The sequence below is a fragment of the Nuphar pumila genome, chromosome 8 (genome assembly GCF_984573655.1).
Source record: "Nuphar pumila chromosome 8, dmNupPumi1.hap1.1, whole genome shotgun sequence".
Taxonomy (NCBI): Eukaryota; Viridiplantae; Streptophyta; class Magnoliopsida; order Nymphaeales; family Nymphaeaceae; genus Nuphar; species Nuphar pumila.
In genome coordinates, this window is record NC_143256.1 from 128,014,256 (window position 1) to 128,019,692 (window position 5,437).

Below are 5,437 nucleotides of genomic sequence, written 5' to 3' on the forward strand. Positions count from 1 at the left end.
ATAAGTGTTCATGGCTGTTCAAAAGAGGAGCGCCAAAAAAAGATGAAAAAGAATAAAACGGGGCTCAAAATTATCTTGGACAAGATTGTCCAAAGTCTAAGGTTCAAGGTCTAAAGTTTAAAGTCCAAAATTCAAAGTTTAAAGTTGAGGATCAAAATCCAAAATCCAAAATCATATCAGACCCGAGTCCAACCCGGTCTTGATTAGGATCCTTTGTTTTTTTTTGTTTGATATAAAAATGATAAAATATTAAAGACTTGATGAGGTCTGGTTTGTGGTATCTACACGAGTCTGGTTGTGGGGTAAGCTAGGTCAGTCCGGCACAGATCCGGAGGTGATACTGTCACCTCAACGTTGGATCCACTCAGGTCCAATTACCAAATCGCTGCCGTCTTGTACAAGTTGTTTAGGTCTGACTTGACCTGATCCGGACTGTCGAAGGCTTGTATGTTCTCAAGTGGAAGGGCTTTATCCCTCCCTTTCTTTAAGTTTAACGTACTGGGGGAGGGGCCTTGCTCTTCCTTGAGAGACGGTGTCGTCCTGTAAGCAAAAAAAAGAGGTTTTGGGTTGGTTCTTTGAGCGTCCCACACGTAAATTATATGGTTTGGGGTTCTTCCATGTGTGGAAGTTAGGGGTGGCAATTTATGACACTACCCGCCAACCCGCCTCTTAGGCGGGTTCGGGTTGGGCTTAAGCCAACCCGTTTGATAAACGGGTCGACCCGCGTAACCCATTTATTAAACAGGTCGGGTTCGGGTTGGGGGTATGCCAACCCGCCAACCCGTCTGCCCGACCTGCCAACCCGTCTGCCCGACCTGCCAACCCGCCAACCCGTCTGCCCGACCCGTCAACCCGCCAACCCGACCCGCCAACCTGCCTACCTGCCAACCCGATCCGTCAACCCGCCAACCTGAAAACCCGTTTACCCAACCCAACCCATTTATTAAATGGGTTGGCGGGTCGTGTTGAGTTACTCGTTTATTAAACGGGTCGGGTTCGTGTTTGCCACAGCCGATCCGTTTAATAAACGGGTTCGGGTTGAGGTATGCTGACCCGCCAACCCGACCCGATTGTCACCCCTAATCACATCCCTCCTTTTGAAGTTCAACTAGTTTGTTACTTGCGTATGGCAGATGATGATGATCGGGATATCAGTAAATAAGGCTCTCAGGGATCCAATCGGCACCAGGAGGAATGAGGGAAAGGTAACAAGATTTGGTGCATAAAGCTCTGCTGGGCGCAATAGCCCGACGAAGAAACTGGGCTAGAGGATCAGGGTCACCCTCTTTGGAAATAACGACCGACCATGCTTTGATCCAAGATCGACGCAGCGGAAAAGCGTAGCGTCTGCTGTGGGGGTGACGATCCAAGTAGAGCGACTCAAAGGAGCCATACTTAGCGAGGAGGAAGCTAGCGCACAGAGAGCCAGGTTGATGCACGAGCCAGCTTTGTTTAACGACAAGGATGATACTTCTCCTTCGGGAGTCAAATATCCCCAAACCCGCCCGACTCTTAGGAAACGGCAAAGAGTTCCAACCCACCAGTTGACGCTTATTATGGAGATTGCGCCCTGACCAAAGAAAATATGTCAGTAAACTAGAGAGTTTTTTGTGCATACCAATAGGCATCACGAACATGGACATAAGAAATTCTGGGATAAACGTAAGAACATGTCTGATGAGAGTTAAGCACCCAATGATGGAAACATAGGAAGCCTGCCAGGAGGAGATTTTAGATTGGACTTTTTGAAGAGTGGCATTCCAAGCGGCAGAGGAAATACACGATAGCTGAAGGGGGAGACCCAGGTAGAAAATAGGAAGCTCCGAAGAGGTGCAACCGAAAATCTGCTGCCCAATAGCAAGCAAAGAAGGGGGGACATTAAACATGGGCAGACAACATTTACCGTTGTTCAGGGATAACCCGGACAGCGAAAGAAAAAATTGGAGGATTAGCTTGAATCAGAACATTTGTTGAATGGTGGTGTGGCCGAAAAGAATCATGTTGTCAGAGTAAGTAAGAATATGGTAAGGAAAATCTGCGATTCTGAGGGAATCAATAAGCCGATACTCCACGGCCCTCATCAGCAAGACCACAAGACCTTCAACGACGATGTTAAAAAGCAGAGGAGAAAGAGGGCAACCTTGCTGAATACCGCGCCCGAGCTTGAACTGTTGGCCTCTTACTCCATTAATCTTAATTTGAGAATGAGCATTAATAACCAATTCGCGCACTCAACTAGAGAAGCGACGACCAAAACCAAGGTTGTCAAGCGTGTGGAAAAGAAAATACCAATGTACCGAGTCGAAAGCTTTATGAAAGTCTAGCTTAAGAAAGAAAAATGGTTGGCCGCTGATATTCAGTGAATGCAGAAGTTTAGAGGCTAAAATGAAAGAATGATTAATCCGCCTGTGAGGGATGAAGGTGAACTGGGAGTCCGAGAAAATTCGAGGGGCGACGATATGAAGCCGATTAGCCAAAACCTTAGCGATAATACGGTAGATCTCCCCTAACACCGAGATTGGGAGGAATCTCGAGATGTTCGAGGATGCCGCATCCTTAAGGATGAGAGAGACAATTGCCAAATGAGTGTAGACCGACAACCGACAATTGTGATGAAATTCGGCGAAGAGCTGAAGAATGTTATTCTTTACGCAGGACCAAAAGATACGAAAGAAGTCAATCGAAAAACCGTCAAAACCAGAAGCTTTCCACCCAGACAGATCCCAAACTGTAGAACAGATTTCAACATCTGCGGACGTAGTCTGCATGGAGCTGGAAAGAGCGATACTCATTGAGCGAACCAAAGACTGACCGATAGAGCCACCAGCGAATGAGTTTGGAGCGTAAAGGTCCTTGAAATAGCGAGTAACAGCATGAATGACATGGTCAGCCGAGTAGGTGACTCCGTCAATGGAGATGGATGGGATGACATACCTCCTATGATGATGTGAGGCGAAAAAATGAAAAAAATGGGTATTTTTGTCACCCTCTTTGAGCCAGAGCACCCTCAACCTTTGCTTTCAATTAATCTCATCTTTTAGCCGACAGGAATGCAAGAGAAGAGGCAACTCAACCGATCTAGCTTTTAGGTCTTCAAGACAGGAGACAGAGAGATCCTCGAAAAATGACAGAGAGTGATGGATTATAGACAACTCAGATTCTCAGTCACCTAGTTAACAGAATTTGATGATCTTGTTGGAAGAAAGCCAAGAGTGAATGTCGTGGGAGAGGCAAAAAAGCTTGACCAGGCAATGAGAAGTAGCCCTAACCGCAAAGCACGGCTGACTTCAGGAGCAAAGGACGATCGAATCGAAATTTGGCTTCTTGAGCCACCATTGCTCAAAACAGAAGGTTCAAAAAATGGAAAAACCAGTCCCCCAACAAATAACGACTTGGCTATGATCAGAAACGGAAGGAGGAAGCAAACAACAGTTGATGTCTGAAAGAATACCCAAAAGATCAGGAGAAACGAGCACGCTGTCAGCGGTCTCTCTCTCTCTCTCTCTCTCTCTATATATATATATATATATATATATATATATATATATATAGAGAGAGAGAGAGAGAGAGAGAGAGAGAGAGAGAGAGAGAGAGGATCACTGCAATATGAGTGCAGCTGCTATACCTTTCATGTTTGGGATACATACAGTGATACAGTCTGTCAGCTGTGCGGCCCAATCAATGATGAAGGGTTGTTCAGGTGCCTGTTTTCACAAAAACCGCCAGCTGGTGGCTCAAAACTTAAGCCGATCAGATAACCGCAAGCATCTCGTGCAGTAAAAGCGAGCTACTCGGCTTGGTTCAGCCTGTATAGACTTGTCCAGATCAGTATATATTTTGTATATATAGCATTTATGACAAAAACGACTTGTCAACTTGTTTGGTAAAGTATTTTGCTTGTAATCAATAGATTAAGAGTTTCATTCTCAATGTAGAACATGAATAACATTTAAAACACGTTCTTGTAGACTGTCTGGGTCATAAACAAGCTGAACGACTGGCGCTCATCTCGTTCAACCTGCTTGTGAAATCATTGAATCACTTGAAATGTATGTTTGATTGCCTCAAATCCGAACCAAAATGACCTGAGATATCTTAGGCTCTGAGTATTCGGATGGATCTGTGGCCCAACCCTAAAACAGCATTTCGAAATGTCACTGTAAAACATCAACGCAAGTGCCAACAGGCCAAGTTTGCACTCAAGCGCCGACAAGAATCACCAAATCGGACTCGACCAACCCAACTGGTAAATGGGAAACGCACCGGACCACCAAGCTCCTACGGAACCCACCCGTCGTAGTAGAACGTGGGATGAAGGGGGTCAGCACCTTCACCACAAGCCTGCTGCCACTCAGGAGGCGACCCGGGTGGGTGTGAACGTACGTTTTGGTTGATCCGTCTCAGTGTGACCATGTATACAATGCTAGATCCCATAAGGTCAGGCGCATTGCACTGGATGGGGGTGGTCGTCTTCTGGAAGCGTGATCAGAAGAATATGTGGTGGGGAGGTTGGTGATGCGTGCGTGAGAATAGATGTAGCGTGGCGCGAGGGGTGCCATGCAATTGCTACTCATCCTCACATTCCAAACGGCATGCAGTCACCAATAATATATCCACACGATCGGAAAACCCCTTCCCTTCCACCCACCACGTTATTGTCATCATTTCTCCTAAAACCAAACGCCTTCCTCTCTTTTGAGGATTGAGCCATGCCGATGCGTGAGACTCGAGAAAGAAAGAAACAGATCGCTTTGGTGGTGGGAGTGGGGGAAAGGGGAGGTTTTACTGCTGCAAGCTTACCAAGATCTCCACAGAGCACTTGCCCAAGTACAGAAGAGGATACCATACCAGACTTTGTACCAAGTGTAGATAAGAATTGCTTTCAGATTCAGACGTCAAATAAAAGGGGGGATTGGCCTACACAACTTGCTTGTGCCTGCTCTCCTTCTAAGAGGTCTTTTAATACAAGGTGATAGATTAAATGAAACTTCCAATCACGTTCAAGAGGTCAATGTTGAGCACCGCCGTGATCAACCAACCCCTCGTTGAGCACCACCAACCTAATGAGAGCCATTGTACATACTCTCAAGAAGTTACCTTTCAAAAAAAAAGGGTGTGCGGGGGTGGGGCGGTGAGGGGGAATGGATTTCCCTACCAAGCTTTAGGTGTGAACAGCCTAGTCTAGTCTTGAAAGCTGACTATCGCCACTGGCAATGTAAGAGAAGTCTTTCCCCCAAAACCACCTCCATTTTTTGTTGTTACTTAACAAAGTTGGCTAAACCGTATATGATAGGCAGCATAGAAACATGGAGACTTGACATTTGGTTTTATCGGGGTCACCATATCACCTACCCTTTTTTAAGTACATAGTTTCAAGTTAACCCCCTCTCCGACATGGACCATATTGGATTTTGCACATCCGTACGCATTCTACATC